The following is a 23049-nucleotide window of genomic DNA, read 5'->3' on the forward strand; positions in this document are numbered from 1 at the left end:
CTTCACTCCATCCTGAGGGTCTCCTCCGCTCAGAGCCTGAGCCCAAACATTGATGAACTTGCACCCAAGATGAGATGCTAAGTATCTGAACTAGCATCACAGAGCAGCAACCTGAGTTTAATGGATGTTTCCTTCTGTACTTTTTCACTCACGACAACAGGGCATGTTTGGTTTGTTCTTTGAGGGAAATAGTTTTGTTGAAGCTGTTGTTGGCCTGTGGATAAATGTAATCATAAGAAATGACTCTGGAAAAGCTGCAGATAAAGCCATAAAAAATTAATGCAACTGATTATTTAATGTTTAATGTTGTTTTTATAGGCAATCTGTAAATGTCTATTAATGCTTGTTTGTCTGCGCCCCAGTTACATCCAGCTACAGCTCGCAATACATTTAATACTTTTTAGCATTTTGTTTTCCACTTGATTAATATGCATGTTCCATGTGTATTTGCTATCAAACCACAGTATTTGAACTCATTCACCTTTGTCATTGGACGATCATATAGTGTTAGCTGTTGGCCATCAGTCTTGTGTTTGTTTGTAAATACCATGTAGCATGACTTGCTTTCTGACATTTTGAATCCCCAGTTATATGACCACCTCTCCACTTTTTTAATCGCTCTAGCTTCTCCATTACTTATGGGGCATGTCTTCCCCTCATCCACATATCCCCAACATCTGCGTGTAGAGCCCATTGGATGCATGTGTCTAAGCATGTCAATATGTCATTAATCATGATGTTAAATAATATTGGACTGACTGCACTCCCTTGGGGAATACCATTTTCTATTTCTAAATAATTGGAAATATCTGCTCCAACCTTTCCTCTAAATGTCCTGTCTGTTCAAAAGGCCCTTACCCAATTGAACATTCTCCCTCCAATACCCATTCTATTCAATCAAAGTGATCAGTAACCCCTCCCTCCACACAGAGTCATACGCCTTTTCAATGTCAAAGTACACTATTGTCATTATCTCTTTCATTTTCAATGTTTGTCCCACGTCATTACTCACTCTTACTAATTCCACATCCAGAGCTGACCTATTATCCTGTCTCTTCTCCTTCATGTTTTCATTCTCTGCTAGTAACTGCTGTTTTTGCTGCCTATGGATATCACTGAGATGCTCCCCACTATGTACTGCTGCAAGTGTCCTTCCTAACATACCTGCCTTCTCTTTATCTGTCACTGCCAGCCTCTCCCCATCAACCAAAGCTGGCATTTTAATGGATTTCCTTTTCCCACTCATCTGCTGAAACATGGACCAGACATCACCTAATGTTACTCCTCTGCCAATGGTAGAACACCATTCTCTCCATGTTCTCGTGTGTATTTTACTGTCCTTCGAGCAGCTGCCCTTTCCCTTTGATACTCTATAACATTATTTTGTGTCATGTTTCTTTAATTCTCTAAATGCATGGTTTCGCTCTTTAGTAGCCCTGCTGCATTCCTCATTCCACCATGGCACCACTTTCTTCCTACCCTTGGTTGTTGCTTTGGGTATACTGTTCTCTGCTGCATTTAGTATATGTTGCGTTATGTGGCTTGTAATGACCTCTATGCTTCCCTCTGATGTTAGCAGGTGGACCGACTCCTCACACTATATCCTACATTTCCCCCAATCAGCTTTAGCAAAGCACCACCTGGTTATTACACCTCCTTCCTGCATATATACATTATTATTCATTTTAGTAAGCACTGGATAATGGTCGCTTCCTACAGTGGAGTTATTCAAAACAAACCATTTGCATGAACCAAACAGTTTGACACTAATGTCAGATCCAGGCATGAGACTTTCCCCCTGTGAACATCTACTCTTGTGCCATGTCCATCATTAAGGCATACTAGTGTTCTTTCCTCCAGCATTTCTTCCACTATGTTTCCGTTACTGTCTGTATGGTTGCTGCCCCATAGACTGTTGTGTGCATTGAAATCACCACACCAAACTTCCTTCCTATGTTTATATTCTGCTATTTCTTTAAATATATCAGTGGTTAGATTTGGACATGGGTTGTATACATTTATTATCCTATGTTGTTGTAATGTTATCTTGTTTTCACAGGGTTGCAGATGTCCACTATAGTACAGTCTATACCATCAGGAGATTGCACCTCCCTATATGCCACACCATCTTTGAGAGATGACTGCAAGGTCCTGTACACTTCGCATACATTGACTGCACGACTTCAGGTCTGCGATGTGGACAGTACACCTCAAACACATCACTACACAACCTGGGGTATTTGAAGATAAGGGAATGACATGTTTATAATATGCTGCAAAACACAACAAATAGGCAGGGTTACGAGTCTGTTTCCAAGGCCATTTTATTTTTGGTAGTCTGATCATTTCAACAAGAGAATAGAATCAAACTGAAAACATCGTAAATATGTTCCAGATACATGAAGCATGTGAACAGTGAAACTCGCTCATGGACTTTAAGGTGAATACTTTAAGAAAACGTTTTCCCACACTCTTTGTAGGAGCCATTTTATGGGTGTTGTTGGTGTCTCAATTTACCTTATTTATATGTATAGTGCAATATTATTTTTTAACACTTGGTGGCGGGGTGTATAAAAGGGGTCATAGGTGACAGGAGAGGAAGAGGACACAGGACGAAGAGCATACTGATTCTACCAGACGGCCAGCCCAGCCCCAGCAGATGCTCATACTACAACTATTGACACCGTGTACTTAAACCTTGGTATGTAAAGCAATAAAACATCATTCTAAAACTGCAGCAAAAGACCGGAACTTCATATGTTTGCGTCTGTCAGGATCACTCTAAACCCTCCTGTGAAGTAATGGCAAAAATATATAGGACACTGGAACATTTAAACTGCCATTACATTAAGTAGAATCGTACTCTATGAGTGAAACTGGACAATAAGAAACATATCGCATTTTCACCGGACAAACAATTGGATTACTTCACAACCGCCACCATCATCCCGGATCAGCTGGACAACACGCCACAATCAGCTGGAGATTGTCACCACCTGCGCTCATCAAGAGGCGAAAGGAGAGGCCAAGAGGCTGGGAAAGCGGCCGGGTATGAGCAGCATTAAAACTGGATTGTATATTGGAATCATAAGCTGCATTGGACAATGGCTTGGATTTAATGCTGCAATAATGTCAGCTGGTTAAAAACAGCTGTCGGCAGATGGACAGCCAGAAAACGAAACTTAAGGCACAGTGAACATTATGCCTGTCAATTCTGACGTTACGTCAACAGATGGCGCTGTTGGGATGGCATCTGTAATGGAAAAAAGGATTACCCAACACAAGGCCAATAGATGGGAATTGTTTATTGTAAACTGTGATAAACCTGTTAAGCCCTGAGCCTGTTTCAGGCTTGAAAATGACATGCCCAAAACAAATGACTAACTTAACTTCTCAATTCAATTCAAAACCTTTATTTATACAGATAAAACCCATTGAGATCATAGACCTCTTTTACAATGGTGACCTGCTTCAATTAGTTCCAAACATTAATACAAACATGACAGAAAACAAAGGACATTATATGATACTACAGTTTGTATACTAGTAGCATTTACAGACACCAATATTTTCTGATTGTATAGCGTCTATCCTAGCTTTAAAAACATGAAATGGAATCAAACTGCTTAGCTTCCATTCCTTTTGTAGACTGTTCCATGCTAGCGGCGCTGCACATCTAAAAGCTGTATTTCCTAATACAGTCCTAGCAGTTGGCACATGTAATACAACCACAGCCTTAGATCTCAGGCAGTAGCCATTTACAATACGCTGTGAGATCAGGGAACAGATGTAAGACGGAAGTTTCCCTAACATTGCTTTATAAATAAAAATATACCAGTGATTTAGCCGCCGTACAGTAAGTGAAAGCAACCCTGCCCTTGTATACAGGGTACAATGATGAGTCAAAGTCTTACAGTCTGTCACAAACCTTAGTGCACTATGATAGGCGGCATCTATCTTGGTGAGGTAATTGGCCGGCGCATTCATATAAAATAGATCACCATAGTCCAGCACAGGTAAAAAGGTCACAGTGACTAGCCTTTTCCTGGCCTCAAGAGAGAAACAGGACTTGTTTCTATAAAAAAAAACCTAGCCTAACCCTCAGTTTTTTAAGCAGGTTATTTACATGCAGTTTAAAAGAAAGACAGTCATCAAGCCAGATACCAAGGTATTTGTAAGAGGTTACCACTTCAAGTTTTTTTCCTTGCATGGTTACAATATCTAAAAGGGTTATATGAATAGTTTATTTTATCAAAGCAAGGTTACATCTGTGAGTTGGATGTAGAAGTGTCAGAATCAATATAGATGATTCTGTGTCAGAGTAAATTCAGATGGAACATAGTAAAAAAAGGTAAATTCTTACCTCCGCCTATAAAAAAAACCCATTACTTATAGCGAAAAACACTCGAATGATGGTATGGTAGACTAAAAGCTTTAGGAATCCAGAGTATAACATATAATAAGTACCCTGTATCAAGATTGAGGCAAAACAAGTGAAATTTGACCTTTTTAGAGAGGTTTAGCAAAAACAAGTCCAGGCGGAATGACCTTTGGGCACATTTTGGCACATTTGCATACCATCATAAATAATGTTATTATCACTATAGGTAATCATTCCATCCACATACAAGTGTTTCTATAAAGATTTTTTAAATTACATTTATTTTTTCTGTAAATGGTGTGTGTGCCAGTGGACTTTGCCACAGTCCATACATGTTTACCACCCGACTAACACTTCTAGGAAGGTTTACTTACACAATAACAATTAGGAAACATAGGATACATTTGTCTCCAACAGGAGCAGATTTATTTAAAAAATAACACACTACAAAACTACACTCTGCTGTCTCCTGCAATGACGCGTTTTTCTCCCCGACATCGGGGGCTCCCGGGCTTAACAGGTTAAAACCACTATGGGTTTTCTCCTGAGTGAACACGAAGATGTGATTTGAGATTATTTGATTGATTGAAAGTTTTCCCACACTCTTCACACCAGTACGGTTTTTCTCCAGTGTGAATACGGTGATGTGTTTTGAGAGCACTTGATGTAGTGAAAGTTGTCTCACACTCTTCACAGCTGTATGGTTTTTCTCCCGTGTGAATACTTTGATGTGATTTGAGAGCACCTGATGTAGTGAAATTTGTCCCACACTCTTCACAGCTGTATGGTTTTTCTCCCGTGTGAATAGTTGATGTGTTTTGAGAGCACTTGATTTAGTGAAAGTTGTCCCACACTCTTCACAGCTGTACGGTTTTTCTCCAGTGTGAATATGATGATGTGATTTGAGAGCACCTGATTGAGTGAACGTTTTCCCACACTCTTCACACCAGTATGGTTTTTCTCCAGTGTGAATACGGTGATGTCTTTTGAGATGACTTGATCTAGTGAACGTTTTCCCACACTCTTCACACCAGTACGGTTTTTCTCCAGTGTGAATATGATGATGTGATTTGAGAGCACCTGATGTAGTGAACGTTTTCCCACACTCTTCACACCAGTACGGTTTTTCTCCAGTGTGAATACAGTGATGTGTTTTGAGAGCACTTGATGTAGTGAAAGTTGTCCCACACTCTTCACACCAGTACGGTTTTTCTCCAGTGTGAATACGGTGATGTGTTTTGAGAGCACTTGATGTAGTGAAAGTTGTTCCACACTCTTCACAGCTGTAAGGTTTTTCTCCAGTATGAATACATTGATGTGATTTGAGAGCACCTGATCTAGTGAAAGTTGTCCCACACTCTTCACAGCTGTAAGGTTTTTCTCCAGTATGAATACGTTGATGTCTTTTGATAGCACTTGATTGAGTGAAAGTTGTCCCACACTCTTCACAGCTGTAAGGTTTTTCTCCAGTATGAATACGTCGATGTGATTTGAGAGCACTTGATGTAGTGAAAGTTTTCCAACACTCTTCACAGCTGTACGATTTTTCTCCTGTGTGAATAAGCAGGTGGATCTTTAAATCTCCAGATGTTGAAAAAGATTTGTCACATTGATGACAGCTGTGACGTCTCTCTCTTCCTTACGGTTTCTAGAACAGACGGACAGAGAAAGTCAATCTAAAAAGCATAAATACACAAGTTAACACAATAAAAACTCACTTAATATAAACCTCGAGATAACAAAATACTACTTATCAACTGTTTGTGTGTATTATATTTGATACAGTAATAAAGCAATATTCTAACCAAAGTATATACCAGAGGTGGACTCGAGTCACATGACTTGACTCGCATATTTTGTGATTCGATGGGACTTTACTTTTTAAAATAAAATATTTGCATTTGTATTGTACGAAGCCCCTAGAGGGCAATGAAAGAAAAAAAATAGAGAGAAAGGAGAAAGTAGGAAGTGGAGTGCACAGGAGACAGCCGTTTCATTGCAGACTGTTATGTTTATGTGGGGAAATACATACATTATTTGAGATATATTTCAAACTCGGACTTCATTTTAGGGACATTTCGGCCAGGGGTGTAGAGTTATTTGTTCAAGCACCGGATCGGCAAAACAGGAGAGTCTGTGAACCAGTCTGCCTTGACCTATGTATTCATGTCTGTGACTCTCACAGTATCTGCTGCCCACAGCTGCTTTATAGAAGAAAAACCTCCTTCACTTCATGAAATCTCTGCAGCACCAGGAGTAGGGGTGGGCGATATGACGATATATATCGTCGTGACGATATTAGGTCTCCACGATATGCTTTTTCAGAGATATCGTATCTATCGTGATAAAAAAACTAAAAAAAAACTGATGTGAAAGACATGCTCTAAAGCTGTCTAGTCAGGATTCAGACAGTATTGCACTTCATTTATATTCTGTTGGCTTATATTTTATTTTATTTGCGTGCATATGAAACGCTAACCATTCCCATTGAGATCATTAAAACTGTCATTTGAACGGCGATCAAGCCTGAAGCCACAGAGACGGACACGATCCCCTGTCCGGCTAGGGTTAGGGTTAGCCAACACACTCTCACTCCATAATCGTCCAGGACGTAGGGCTGCACAATTTTGGGAAAAATCTAATTGCGATTTTTCTGACAAATATTGCGATTTGCGATATTTATTTTTAAGCGACCCAACGGAAGTTTATTGTAAAATGCGGCCATAACTCTGGCTAGGAAGGTCGTATCAACGTACTCCCGTCTCTAGCACCCCCACAGCCCGAGCTACGAGTGAAAGAACTCAACTTACATGAAACTTCCGTTGGGTTGCTTTAAAGCAGGGTTGGGGAACCTCCGGCCCCCGGGCCGTATAAGGCCCGCGAGACATTTTTGATACGGCCCTCGAGGTAACACACGCAAAAAAGAAAAAAAAATTAAGAAATCTCGACCGCAAAATAATTAAACAAGCGAGTGCCTGTTTTTCCTGACCAAGGTCTGGGTCCTTGAACACAACACGAGCCTAACGTGTCATCACGTGGTATATGTCTCGTCCGACAGGGGTTTAGAGCAGAGCTGCCGGAGAGCAGAGCACCAGAACGCCGCTCCGGGCCGGGACTTCACAAATGTCAGTAGCCATAAGGAGTCGTAAACATGCCGCAATTTTTGCGTGGCTGTGTCTTTAGTTGAAAGGCCAGTGGTGATCTGTTCATCTGTCATACTGATCAAACAGTCAATAACTTTGTTGTTATTAGCATCTGGTTAGCTAGCTATGCTAACGAATATAAGAAGCTTTTTCTACAACCAGTGAGGTAAAGGCACATCTTTATATGATTATTATAGTTATAAAACAAGAGAATAAAGTAAACGGGTATAAAATACTATATGACAGTAAAAAAAAAGTTGTTATTAATAAACAAGAATACAGTTTGAAAGGGTGATTTGTAAAAAATCCATAAAGAAAAAGAAAATCTGCTTCCAGTTCTGTTTCATATGGGTGTTGAGAGATATATCCATAGATCTCCTCATGTTGCTCTCAAAGTGCACCAGATTGATGCTTTTAAGTTCAATATTTTAAAAAAAAACTTCCTGGGGGAACATGCCCCCGGACCCCGCTAGAAGAGGTTAGGTCCCCCCCCCCCCACACTTAAATCATGTTCACATGGATAGGAAACTAAAATTGCACACATCTTGTGTCCATATCTTTCTGTTTTGGTGGTCATGCCACAACTGTGCACGTGCATGCATGCGCGAGTCATGGTAACGGTACGTCCACACAGCAGCTTTTCAAAACTCTTGAAAATCTTGGAGCTGGGCGTGTCTGAAAGCTTGGGGATTTTTTGCGAGCAACGCGACCAACAACCAATCACATGAATCTCCCGCCCCCGACATACAAAGCAAAAAACCCCGGGGATTTTATGCGAGCAATATATATATATATATATATATAAACTCCCCAAACAGGCGAAAACCTACCAGTTTCACCCACTGTCTCTGCCACCTCCCTCCATGCCTGGTTCCTCCGGTTTGTATCCCGTTAATAGTTCTGGTCGTAAAGAACCGGGTGATTTGCTACCGTAATTTCTCGTTCAAGCTCAGCTTGAAAAGTTGAACATTGCTCAACTTTTGAATCCTGGAAATCTTCGCTTCGCTCCCCCACAATGCAGTTCGGCGAAAAGCGAGGCAAAGTGACGTCATCCCCATTCAAAGTCAATGGGCAGAGAAGCGTTGGAAGCAGTGGAAGATTCGTCTAAAGCTGCTGTGTGGACGTACCGTAAGATATCTGGATTAAGAGGTTGCTTTTTCTTTGCACAGCATGAAAGAAAGGCCAAATGAATGGGCTGTGATTTTAGTATTTTTAAGCAGACGTCAATCATTTGTACGGCCCTCGGAGGATGTTGAAAAAATTGAAATGGCCCTTGAGAGGAAAAAGGTTCCCCACCCCTGCTTTAAAGTCAAGCTTCAGTTAAAGATTCACCCTTTTAGATGTAGAACATGTGATGGAGCATTACTAACCTGACTCAGATGGTTTGTTTCACCAAACTATCTAGGAAAGCTCCATTGGAAGCCATTTGGAAAGGGACTTTCAAAAGCACTTGGCAGGTGATTGGATCAATCCGTCTATCACCTTCTATCATGGGCCACTTCTGATTGATTAACAATGGTTGGTACATGTGGAGCAAAGCACTTCTGATTGGTGTGGATGACTGACACACAAGAAGAAAAAAAATTGTAAAAAAAAAAAAAGAAAAGTTTAAAAACATCGCAGGCTTTGCGATTTGATAATCGCATCATCTCGAATCGCGATTTCGATTTAAAATCGATGAATCGTTCAGCCCTAGAGCGACGTTTGGTCAGTGTCCGTGGCGTGCAGTTGTGACGATCCTAGGCTCCTTCAGCTTCATAAAGGGACGCAAATAGCTTTCAACTGATTGCAATGTATTCCCATCTGCGGCGGGATTTGACGCTCAAGGAAGCACGGCATTCGTTTTTGTCGGCTGCCCTTTAAAATGCAATGTGATATCTATTACCTGTTTTATGATTTCAGAGCCCCACTCTCCATTGTTGTTAATGTTGAAAATAGAACTCTAGTTTCATAACCACTGTCTTTTAACTGATTTAAACTGGGGTTATTCATCAGGATTTCATAGGACTTGACTTGCTTGACTCTCACCCCAGTAACTTGAGACTTGCACATGTATGACTTACTCCCACCTCTGGTATACAGGAGACAGAGGGAGACGGCCTCCTGTCACTGCGAGTCTCCGTATGCTCCGTTCGTCTTTTCTTTTCTTTTTTTGTCTAATTATTGTCTAAACTTTGTCGTGTCTTTATGAAACGTCATTTTGGAGAGAACATGCTTTTGATCCTGTGGATTACATTTGCCTTCTGCAGACCATGTCTGGCCATTCAACTTTCCAAGACCCAACTGAGTGACAGCACGAACAGGTATGGCGAGGAGCCCCGGCCTCTGCGCTGCTACAGCCGCGAGGCTATGCCAGAGCTACAATGCGATCAGCTTCCTACGAATGCACCAAGCCATCTGTGCTCTTCGTTATTGGATGAAATCCCTCGGGAGCCGCTTAGAAACACCAGGAAAAAGAGACGAGGAAGGAGGAGAGGCGTTCAGAATACGGTGGAGATTCAGCCGGCCATCACTTCCATCCATCATTCTCACAAACCTGGGCTCACAACAACGTGGACACACTAAGGACATACACAAGGTACTGTCATGAATTTCTCGAGGCCTCTTTATTATGTTTCACGGAAAGTTGGCTACAATCTACGATGCCTGAATCTCTCTTTGAAGTACCCGGACTCACCCTTGTTCGAGCAGACAGGGATGCGAACTCGGGGAAAACCAGAGGAGGCGGTATTTGTGTGTATATTAATGATCTGTGGTGCCGATCATACTCTGTAAAACCTGCAATACCAACGTAGAAATTCTCGGCATGACGTTAAGACCCTTTTATCTGCCTAGAGAATTTGTGTGTATTTTACTGTTTGTTGTTTACGTGCCTCCCAGCGGCAGAGGACACTGTGTTCACGAGCTGCAACTCAGCCACCCCGATGCACCGGCAATAGTGCTCGGGGACATGACGTGTTACCTGGGTTCCAGCAGTATGTTAGGGATCACAGCAGGAAAGACAATATCCTGGACAAATGCTTTGTTAATGATAAAGGAGCCTATGTGTCTAAATACAGACCACCAATACTGAACTCTGATCATAATGTTGTGAATATGATACCAGTGTATAAGACCAAACTGAAGGGAAGTTATGGGCATAGATATGTCTCATAATTATTTGTGTGAACATACAAATAATTTGTGTGTAAATATGTGATTTGTAAATGTAAAACAACATCCACAAATGCATTTAAAAGATTTGCAAACTCACAAATACATTTGCAAGTGTAAAACGGATCTGCAAATACGCTAAATATGTTCACAAATTAAAAAAAGATCTGTGAATATCTCTTTAACATTTACACCTTTCGATCAGGCATTTGTGAATCCAATTTGTATTTGTGGACCAAAAATGCGCTCGCGGATCTCACACGGCTTAGTACGGTATAGTTAGGCCTTGGTAGGCCAGGCAGCCGACGTCAAATGTCCTATTAGAGTTGCCGTATGGAGTTGTCAGATATGGTGGACCATCTCGCACATGCGCACTGCAGATAGGGCAGGGCTGCAGATCGGGTAGTGACAATGTGAACCACAAAACCAACATCAGCCGTTAGCTGTTAGCCCTCAGAGCTCACAGCTCCTCATATCTAGGGTTGGGTATCGTTTGAATTTCCACGATTCTGATTCCGGTTCTTAAATTACGATTCTTTGAGGGGCAGGGTAAAAAAATTATAAATTACTTCTTCCACCAAAAAAATTACATTTATTCGAGAAACTTTTACACAGGTTAGTTTACAGTAATATTCACATTAATCAGTCTGTTTATATTCACTGCTATGTAACTGTAACCTGAGAACCACTGAAGCTACAACAGTGCAAAAGTCCAACATTTAAAGGAGACGGATTTAAATGCTAGAGCGTCGGAAAAAGTCAAGAAATTAGCCAAAACCGAAAAAAGAAGCAACATCTGGCTGCATTTCAATGATATTGGAGAAAGCAAAGCTGAGTGCAGGATTTGTAAAATGAAAATAACCTTCAGAGCAGGGTTTTTTTTTTGTTGGTAACCACTCAGGATTTATTGCCAGAGGTGGTTGAAGTTCGGATCTTGTACTTGAGTAAAAGTACCAGAGTTTAGGAATACTCGGTTACGATAAAAAGTCCTGCATTCAAAATGTTGCAAGTAAAAGTACAAAAGTATTAGCATCAAAATATACTTAAAGTACCACCTGCAGAGGGATCTAGATTCAGGTGTTCTTTTCCCCAGAGCCCGCCTCGCTGCACATTATCCCTTGCATAAAGATAGATTGTGGGTCCCTTACAACATGTTGTACACAGTGGAAATAAACATTCTGGTCACCTTAACATCAGGGATCCTATACATTAAACTACTTCTGAATCAAACCGTCACGGTAGCCTTACCTTACTGATCCCTCTTAAATTCGAAAAAAAAACACGTTACTTTACCAGCAGAGAGAAAATGGATTATTAAATTATGAATGTTACTAATAAAGAGCAATTTGATTATTAAGTATTATTCTGTTGATCGATGTCATTACATTACATTACATTTAGCTGACGCTTTTATCCAAAGCGACTTACAGTAAGTACATTCGACCAGGAAGATATAACCTTGAAGAAAACAGAATCATATAAGTACATCAGGTTTCATAGAGCCAAACATTTCAAGTGTTACTCAACTGGTTCTAGATAAGCCAGCCCTTTGTTAGTATATAAGTGATTTGTTAGTAAAGAGATGAGTTTTCAGTCTGGAAGGTGTGTAAGCTATCTGCTGTCCTGATGTCAATGGGGAGCTCATTCCACCATTTTGGAGCCAGGATAGCAAACCCACGTGTTTCTGCTGATGGGAACTTGGGTCCCCTTCGCAGCGAGGGTGCAGCGAGCCGTTTGGTTGATGCAGAGTGGAGTGCACGTGCTGGGGTGTACAGTTTAACCATGTCCTGGATGTAGGAAGGGCCAGATCCATTCGCAGCATGGTACGCAAGTACCAGTGTCTTGAAGTGGATTCGAGCAGTTACCGGAAGCCAGTAAAGGGAGCGGAGGAGCGGCATGGTTACATTACATTTGGTGAAAAGCACTTAATGACTTGTTTAAGACTCGTTTTGTCAAAGTTTAGGACTTGGACTTGAACTTGCCCATCCTGACTTGAGACTTGACTCGAACTTGAGAGCAAAGTCTTGAGACTTGACTCGGACTTGCAAAACAATGACTTGGTCCCACCTCTGCTAAACACCCATATGAAAAAGATCGGTTTACATTTTAATAATCAAATAAGTATGTGAACATAACCAGTAACCCATAGCCAATAACAAATACATGTAACGTATTTTATTTTTGTTGTTCATTCATATCTTATTTTACCATTTTATTTATGCATATCTTTTTATCTCTTCAGTTTAAAACAATATGTCTGGTTTACTGTCCTATAGTATACATTGGAATGATTTCAAACCTGTTTTATCCCAATAATTGTAAAGAAGTGCCTTGGAAATATGTGTTTACATAAATTGTGATCAAAACGTTTGAGACCCACTGAGATAACTTAGACTAAAGTGAACTATCTAAACCCTCAGAGTCCTTTACCTCACCGAGCTGTAGTTATCAGCCTCTCAGTCTGACTGGAGAGGACTCTCCCTCCACATCATTGTAGAAACATCTTCTTCTTCCGTTAGAGCAGCTAGCACCAGATGCTAATAACAACAGCGCCCTCCCTTTCTCCCTCCCTCGCTCACTCGCACTTTGGCTGTGAGCTGCGGGTGCCAGATAAGCCAACATCCCCCATTTTCATCACTTACAGCGCCCATCGTACAGGGGAAATGAAAAGTGCAACCGGGATGAAAAGGGTGTTACATTTACTTAATTATAAATGTTGTTGCATCAAGGCCGAAAATTAGGATGAGCCCCAACGGTCAAAACATTTGTTTTCCCTCCCAGAGCCGTCCACAGCGCCTCCACAGATCTGGCGCCCTAGGCGAACATCTATAACGCCAGTGCGACGGGCCGGCCCTGGTCTCAGGTTATGCTGTAGGAAGTGTAGGTACAACGCTACATTTCCAGCCCCGCCGCAGTCATATAGTAGGCTATGGAGAGCGGCGAGAAACATTTCCTCAGGCATCGAAAAGCAGAACCGAAATTCACATTTCTAAATGATGCCGTTGGAATCGAAATGTTGGAACCGGTTCCGGTTCTCGGTACCCAACCCTAGTCATATCTGTTCAGATACTAGACAGAAGTTAAACAAGTACAAACCACAGACTGTCGTGTCATGGCGAATACAGTCGCTGCTTTATTTATGTCTGTATAGGGCGTTCCGAGCTGAATAAGGGCGTCAAATGAAGGCAAGACGCCCGCCTGGCGGAAACGCTGGAATTAGGAATATATTGTGATGAAGTGCACACTGACCTGAGCTCCAGGGGTCTCTTTCTTCTCCTCCATGCTGCTCATCAGCTGTCCTGATGAAGACCACAGAGCTGCTTCATTATTAATATAATACAAATATTTAGATATAATTCATCATAAACTGTCAGGAGTGAAGAGGAGGAATTCAAAGAGTTTATTCAATGATATGTTCTATTTCTAGATGCTTATATGTAGTGTTTTATCACACCATGAGCAGTGTCTTGTCTTATCTATGCTGCTGTGACGTAAACATGTTCCAAATTGATCCATTTAGTCAATGAGATGCTAAGCAGAGCAGAAAATGATAGAAAGGTCAGATAGTTATTAACATTACATGCAAATTACTTTAACCATTACGATACAAAGTTGGTTTTCTGTGTAAATTATTATTAATATAATACAAATATTTAGATATAATTCATCATAATCTGTGTAGCAACTTACATTCTAACTTACAGCTCACAGTTTGTTCACTTTTATTTCATTAAAATGACTTTATTCACATAGAAAGTGACATTAATGGTTGTTTGAACCACGGTTATAACGCTATCCGTGTGTAACTATCACTAAGTTAACACAGAAAGCAAACATTAGCTAGTGAGACTGTTTAATGTACTCCATGTATACAGTATTTTCTGTATATTGTGTATTCTTTAGATACTCTAGTGATATGTGTCCTGTGTGTATACTTGCTGCTAATGCTTCATTTTTATTATATCTTATTGCATCTTTTAAATATGTTTAACTCGTGTAATGTCTGAAAACACTTCTGCTGTGACACATTCATTTCCCAGTTTAAGATAAATCATTATTTAAATAAAGTATATCTATTTATCTAATCATCTAATGAGCTAAACCGTCGCTTAGCTTAGCGTTAGCTGCTAACTGAAGAACCCCATTCATTTCAATGGGAAAAATGCTACGTCGCGGTGAATGGGGATGCTAATAAGCTAGTTAGCATACATTTAAAACCATATATATGGTAAAGAGCACCAACACAACAACTCATACCGTCTTAAAGACAACTGGTGTAATAAATAACTAACATAAAGTCAGCTGAGCATTACAAATCAACTGTTACTCTCCCAGAGCCGAACTGGAATAATAACTGTAGCTGTTAGACGATAGCTTTCAGACTGTAGCTGTGTTAGCCTTTATATATAGATAGTTCGTGATTAACTGTAAGCTAAGAGGTGTAAATACACTTAATGAAACCTCTGCATGTGTTTAATCCACTCACCTCTTCCTTCTTTTCCTTCTTTTCCTTCTTTTCCTTCTTTTCCTTCTTTTCCTTCTTTTCCTTCTTTCCTTCTTTCCTTCTTTTCCTTCTTTTCCTTCTTTTCCTTCTTTTCCTTCTCCTTCTTCTCCTCCTTCTTCTTCTTCTTCTTCTCCTTCTTCTTCTTCTTCTTCTTCTTCTTCCGTGTTTATTGGCGGTTGGCAAACCAACTTGTAGGTGCATTACCGCCACCAACTGGACTGGAGTGTGGACAACAAACAAAACAAAGAACCAAAACTCTAGATTATTTTAAATGTATCAATTTCTCTTAGAAACATAAAAGTCTCACAATATATATTGCCTGACGTTTTCCCTAACAGCCCTGATAGCGACAAGTCATGGAATGTTGCTTTCTTGAGTGTCTGGAAAAGCACATTTCTCTGAGTACTATATTTCCTGCAAAGCAGTAAAACATGCTCAACAGTTTATGGCTGCAGTGTATACACTTTCCGGTTGGATGCTTTCCTATTATACTTAAAGTATGATTGAGACCTGTATTATACTTAATGTATGATTGAAATCTGTATTATACTTAATGTATGATTGAGACCTGTATTATACTTAAAGTATGATTGAGACCTGTATTATACTTAAAGTATGATTGAGACCTGTATTATACTTCATGTATGATTGTGTTTAGAGTCGGAGAGGTCCTGATAATTTATTCCGGTAAATTACTCTGACCTACTAATTGACCTGACCGAAGTTATTGAGTCTATGTAAGTTTGCTGCTTGGCTCAGATCCACCAACGTCAGCAAGATCTCACCTCTATTAACTTCCCGAAGAACCTAAGTTTCAATTAACTGCTGTTTCAATTCAGACAACTCTTTTTTAATCTGTTTAAGGGATCCCGAAGGATTTTGATATCAGTAAATGGAGTGTGCTCCTACCTAAGTGTGTGTGGCAGGGTGCAATCTTACCTTTGAAGCAGGAGAGGAGGGCACAGGTGTCTTTTAAATTATCCCAATCAAACTGGTGGGATTCAGTTTATTTGAAGAAAAATAGGTCCAAACTAATACAGGGTTTTTACCTTCTCTCTTTACAACATTATAATCATACTAAAAACCTGGTGCTGTGATCATGTTCAAATATGAAACTTTAATTCACAGTCTTACATTTATTACCAAAATGTTTTAATTTCAACTGCCCAATTCAGTTGTGACATTTTAAAATTCTCCCGATAGAATTTAGAGGTATTTCCTCGTAAAAAGACCAGTGACCATAAAAAGCGCATTCAACTTTCCATTCACCAAATCAATTCACATCAGTTTCATACCGTTTTTTCCGACACAGACGGCGGGTATAACATTCAAAAACCCATACCTGTCCGCAATATTTCGGAGGGGAGATTTTTCCTCACAGGTGGCGGTATTTATAATATTCACAAACACATCTCTCATCAAATCATTCCACTCAGCCAACAACCAAGAAATTCGAGAGATATTTACCCCGTCTGGCAGAACCTTACCGTGAGCTAGTTACCCAGCTCTGAAGCACACAGCCTACCGGGAGAGAGTCTACCAGGGGTTTCCCCCCCTCTCTCTCGCGCTCTCTCAAAAAACCAGTCTCTTTATGCTAAAAAAACTGGATCGAAACCCCAAAAAACAAACTCCTCCTCTACACCCAATTTGTGGAAAAACTGCGCATGCCCTCTAATGTACAAGGCTGGACATGACTCGACATGTTCCATAGCTTTAAGGCAATAGACACACCTTCTCATGTTAGTGTGAAAAGGACATGAACTCTTTTTGGCCTCTGTGTTTCTCCTTAAGCCTGGAGCCCCCCTCCCTGTGTACTGCTGTCACAGGAGAGGAAGAAAACGGTATACTCTCTTTATCAGAGACACCCATAAATCATAGGCCTTACACACTCAACCTAAACAAACCACTTTGTTTTATTTATACTGTAACTATAGAAAAACCTAAAATATGAAGCATTTTTATTGTGGGTTATACAAGAATATAATTGATTATATTTGATTATAACTAACTTTCGTTTTTATTAAACATACTATGAAAACTCACAACAATTGAGACCTGTATTATACTTAAAGTATGATTGAGACCTGTATTATACTTAATGTATGATTGAAACCTGTATTATACTTAATGTATGATTGAGACCTGTATTATACTTAAAGTATGATTGAGACCTGTATTATACTTAAAGTATGATTGAGACCTGTATTATACTTCATGTATGATTGAGACCTGTATTATACTTAAAGTATGATTGAGACCTGTATTATACTTAATGTATGATTGAGATCTGTATTATACTTAATGTATGATTGAGACCTGTATTATACTTAAAGTATGATTGAGACCTGTATTATACTTCATGTATGATTGAGACCTGTATTATACTTAAAGTATGATTGAGACCTGTATTATACTTAAAGTATGATTGAGACCTGTATTATACTTAAAGTATGATTGAGACCTGTATTATACTTAATGTATGATTGAGACCTGTATTATACTTAATGTATGATTGAGACCTGTGTAAGAGAATATTTTAATCTGATCTATTTATAGAGTCTCTTATTATTCCTTAGAGTCTGTGATACTGCAAACATCTGCTTGTAGTCACTCAAAGACTCCTCTGTAGGTTGAGGTCACAGGTCAAACGCTTCTCCTATATCCGTGGGGGGTTTGAGACCTGGCAGCATCTCTTTGAGACAAGCAGACCATTGTCTCGCATCGGCTATTGATTTAGGTATACGCGGGCTTTCTGGAAGCCCGCCTCTCCTCGTGTTGGTTAGATGTTTTGTGTCTTTTGGTTCAGAGATCACGCTGGTGAAACACGGGACGGTGTGCCACTAAGTGATCTCCCCGGCCGTATGTAATTAATGTACTGTGATCAATAAACTCTCGGTGCTTTTGGCTAACAACGGTTCCAGACTCCTTCATTCTACCTCAACATTGCAACAACAGAAGTTTACCTTCACATTTTGGCGTCTACGAATAGGATACCGAGATTTCTTCAGAAGACTGGTAAGTGCTTTTTTTCAAATCTATTTGAACAACTGCCTTACCAGACTCTGTGATTGACGGTATCAAAATTATCTGTGAAACTGCGCGAGTGCAATTTGTTTTGGTCTCTCCACTATGTACATCTGAAGGCTTAATCATAACCTGAGGAATCGGTGTCAAAAGGGGATTTTATCCTGGCCGGTTCTTCCTGTGAATGCTGCTGGGGCAAGTGCCAACAAAAGCAAGCACAGCTCATGTATAAACAATAAGAATATTTGGGGCTAATAAATAACCTCGGAACATCGACTTTTAACGATTTCCGCTGTGTGTGGTTTCTAGAATTAAATTACTGGACAATCACACACTGCAAATATTCGGAGAGACCTTAAGGAAAGCATCAGCAAGGTGGAACCTCTGTTTAAAAAAAAAAAAGAAGCAATGTGAGGATTTGTAATTGAAACAAATTGCCGAATTCTGGAGATTTCAACGGGTTTAAATCAGACCAATCCGTTTTCGAGTGTCTGCTCAGGCCTGCACGAGGGAGGGTGAATTCCCCTCCCCCCTGTGGTGAGCGGCACACGAGTAATGTTTAAGAACACAGACTTGTATTTTCTGTTAATCACACCATAAGCTCAAGAACTAAATTGAGCTATTAAATGGGAAGGGTCGTGGCAGAATATTACGTTCACACTGTGTTTAATAAACTAACGGATTATTGAATTGGCTGTTGTTTAAAAAAAAAAAAAAAAAGCACTGAATTAATTAAAACAATCGCTGCTCTCGGTCGGTTGAGCAGTTTTACCACTACATTTGCATAGTGGTTTTGATTGAGAATAAGGTAGTTTATTGCTCATCAACAGATTGAATATGGCTGAGAAGAGCCCATATTAAACAGATATTTCAGTGCTCCCGTTGACGTTTCCGTAATTCTCGGACTAAATTAAACTGGATGATTTTTTGGCCAGGGCACTGATTTTGTTGCGAGTACATGTTTGTTTGTCTAATTGCAGTGTTTGTTTTATTGTACTAACCGTTAAACATGGGTAATACTGCCTCCACAAACGATTCAGTTGGTAAGAGGAAAACCATTTCACGCACAAAGACACTTAAAAAAAACCCCATTGCAGAAAACCACTACACACATTTGTTTTCTCCAAACATGCCGTCTGGAATTGTCGGAAGAACTTTGGATTGGTCTAAAGTTATGCCGTTTACATCGTTACTTTGCGAACACTCACAACAGATTAATCAGAAAGGATTGATTCGATTTGATTGGCCTCTGACAGGTAGTTTTGATATGGCCGTGTTGTGGCAAGCATTTAAACTGGTGGAAGATAATTCAAATTGTTCATGGGATCAAGGATACATGACAGAATGTGTGAAAGCCTGGATGGCTTTGGCAGAAAAGCGGGGTTATGAAGAAAGGAAAAATGCAAAATCTGTTGGCAGCGAGCGAGGCTCCATTGAGCTCAAGGCGCTTATTGATAAAGTTGCTCAATGTGCAAAAAGTTTTCATTTGCTTAGCCTAGAGGCTGCTTTTGATGTAAGATCAGAAAACATGTCCAGATTCAGGGAAAGACACGGTGAGAATGTTCCAGACATTGCAAAATCCATAATTTATGATTGGATTAAAAGACAAGGTAAAACTCCAACCCCATCTCAGCTCATTTGTATTTTGACAGACGCAGGGCTGTTGGACGGAGAGCAGGCTGTATCTCTCTGTACGAAAATAATTCCCGCGACAGAACTCTCAAATCCCGTTGCGAGAAACTCCGATGATGATCTGTTAATAACAGCTGCAGCTATCATGAATGAAAATGGGTTGAGATATCAGATAGAACAACATAGGAAATTAGAATCGGCACAAGCCGAGCAGAGGCCAGCAGCAGCGGGGGAGGGGAAGGTTTTACATGGCAGTCCGCGATTGACCCCCACTCCTCGCACTCCACCACTCCTTTTACAAGATTACCCAGGTTCGCCGTACGGCAGCAGTTTTTCAAAACATGTCCAGCGTAAAATGTACACGACAAAGCAAACATCTCAGGATAATAATTCTGAAGAAAGTGTGACCGCCCCGAAAATTCTGATAGGAGAGGTTCCAGTTTGCAAACCCTGGACACCCGCTGAGGTCATTGATGTCACTAACCACGCTCCCAGTCCCACTAAAAGTCCAGATGAGTATCTGTCATGGTTGACTAATATTTGTTCAGTTTATAACTGTTTGGTTCATGATGTTAAACAGCTGATAATCTTAACATACAAGGCAGATTGGCCCACGTGCAGAGACGAGTTTACATTTCCTGAGTGTACAGCCGCAGGGGACTGGCCCACGACACAGACGCGAGACACATGGATACAAAACGTCGCCGCATTGGCTATCAGAGCATGCGCTAAAACTCACACAGATTTCTCACAAGTGACGGCATGTGTACAAGACCCAGCGGAAAATGTCCCAGAATTTATCCAGCGTTTCATGACAGTGTGGGATAATAATGCGGGAATTAAAAGAGAGGGTAATGATTTGTTTGCCATACAGACCTTGTTACATAATTTAATCCCAGAGACAGCTCAAGCCTACATGATGTCGACTCCCGAATGGCAAATTAAATCTTGGAAAGCGACTATCGCCACAATGCGTGCGTTGCATAGGAGCCAAATATTTCTTACTCCCAGAATTTCACAACTTCAACAATTGCCTCAAAACACCCAGGCTTATCAAATGCAGGGACAAAACCACACACAGCAGTATCAAAATCAGGGGAGATCACAGGATTATCATAATAAGAGCAGACAGCAGCAGAACAAAAATCCCAAAAAGTTGATGCCATGTCATGTTTGCGGAGAAACCGATCACTGGGCAGGACAGTGTGGTAAGCGGTGGGGGGTCCAGCAGCACACACAGCCCCCCCTCACCCAGCCCCCCTTCTCCCAGCCCGCACTTCCCCCTAACCTTCCCCAGCAGTCCGGACATCTGGCATTAACGCAGCCTCCACGGTATGACAGACAAACTCAGCAGGAGCAGAACACTCAACAAAGTGGATTTAATAGAAGATAGTGGTGCCAAGAAGATATAGGATCAGAATCACAAAATTTACCCATTCAAGCAACAACAATTCGCCTTTCAAATAACCCGCGTGAAGATCCAATTATGCCCGTTGATTTTAGTGGTACGGCTGTAGATATTTTGATTGACAGCGGAGCCACCTTGTCTGCCGTGCGTACTAAGGAGAAAGTGTGTGAAGCAACCAATACATTTGTCACAACCATCGGTGTTGCTGGAATTTCTATGTCCGAACCCATTTCAGAGAACACTAATGTTTCAATTAATTGGAACACTCTTTCATTATTTCAGATGGAAGTCCTATTAATTTAATGGGCAGGGACTTACTATGTAAATTACAGGCAACAATACATTGCACTTCAGACGGATTGTTTTTGACAATTCCTGACAGTAAGGTCTATCAGGCAGTCCAATTCATTCAATCATCGCGAGACAACCTGTATTGTTGGTCATTTCCAGATTTCAATATGATTTCTGTTTTCTCCACAACAGGGATTCAGAAGATTGCTAGCATTTCTCCGGTTTGTGCGTCTTTAATGTCTCTTATGCGACCTGTGTTGAATTGTCATTGCACAGCAGCCTTTAATCCGTCAGATGACTACGCGCAATCAGTAAGAGGTTTTTGCAACAAATCAGATCGGTTGACAAGTGAACAATATTTGTTCATTTCCCGACAAGGATGTGTTTTACCCATCAGACTCACAACACCCCAGCAGGTTCTCCATGTTGAAGAAAGCCTCCCCTACATAACGGTGGCTGTTACGCCAGGCAGTAACCCAAAAGAGGTGGGGGCCATGGCAGCCCGCTGCCAGGCCCAGCTGGAAGCCTCACTTTCCTCACACACACACGCACCTAACGTAATTAACTTTGGAGGGGAGCATTTCCTGCTGCGTCTCGCGGAGCCAATTGCTCTTCCACAATGCACTTTCCTTCATTTACAACCAAACCCCCCCACAGAGTATGGCCCCCCCTCAGATTTTTCAGAAGTACCGGCTGCATTATGGGCAAAACACAAGAACCATGTTGGGTTTGTTGCCTCAGCGCCTCCACATCGAGTAACACTTAAAGCCAACGCCAGATTGCCAGCTATCAGACAGTACAATTTGCCCCATAGAGCCATTTTGGGGATTGAAGGAGTCATCCAATCTTTGCTTGATCAGGGCGTGTTAATTTACACAACTAGTCCCTGTAATACTCCAATTCTACCCATACCTAAACACAATCGCCCTGATGAGTGGCGCTTTGTCCAAGATTTGCAAGCTATTAATGCTATTGTCATTCCGACAGCTCCAATTGTGCCGGACACCAATTCGATTTTAGCTTCTCTGCCCCCGGACTCTAAGTACTACACAGTGATTGATTTATGTTCAGCGTTTTTCTCTGTTCCTCTGCATCCAGACAGCCAGTATCTGTTTGCATTTACTTTTAAAGGTAAACAAATCACATACACGCGCCTACCACAGGGGTTTGTTGAATCTCCGACAGTGTATGCAGCAGCTGTGAGGAGAGATCTGGACACTTTGGTCCTGACAGGAGGTAGTACCTTGCTTCAGTACGCAGATGACCTGTTGTTAGCTTCTCCCAATAAAGACGCCTGTCGCACCGACTCCATTCTGCTCATGAAGAGACTTTCTGAACGCGGACACAGAGCATCCCTGGCCAAGTTGCAATACTGCCAGATTGAGGTCACGTATTTGGGTCACATTCTGAGGGATGGACACCGTCTCCTCTCGCCAGCAAGGATTTGTCTGTTGAACAAAGTACCACCACCTCGCACAAAGAAGGACATGCTTTCCTTCTTGGGCATGGCAAA

General features: G+C 41.0%; 1 long non-coding RNA gene and 2 pseudogenes across 1 annotated transcript; 2 read left to right on the forward strand and 1 right to left on the reverse strand.

The window, feature by feature from the left end:
* LOC117551909 overlaps positions 1-23049 on the reverse strand; it is a 430097-nt pseudogene that overhangs the window by 151182 nt on the left and 255866 nt on the right.
* The window catches only part of LOC117551910, a 354701-nt pseudogene that overhangs the window by 104570 nt on the left and 227082 nt on the right, over positions 1-23049 (forward strand).
* On the forward strand, positions 436-2737 carry LOC117551916. Its single transcript, XR_004569873.1, has 2 exons — positions 436-1295; positions 2060-2737. It is a non-coding gene; the product is annotated as an uncharacterized LOC117551916 (long non-coding RNA).

This window comes from Gymnodraco acuticeps, unplaced genomic scaffold (genome assembly GCF_902827175.1).
Source record: "Gymnodraco acuticeps unplaced genomic scaffold, fGymAcu1.1, whole genome shotgun sequence".
Classification (NCBI taxonomy): Eukaryota; Metazoa; Chordata; class Actinopteri; order Perciformes; family Bathydraconidae; genus Gymnodraco; species Gymnodraco acuticeps.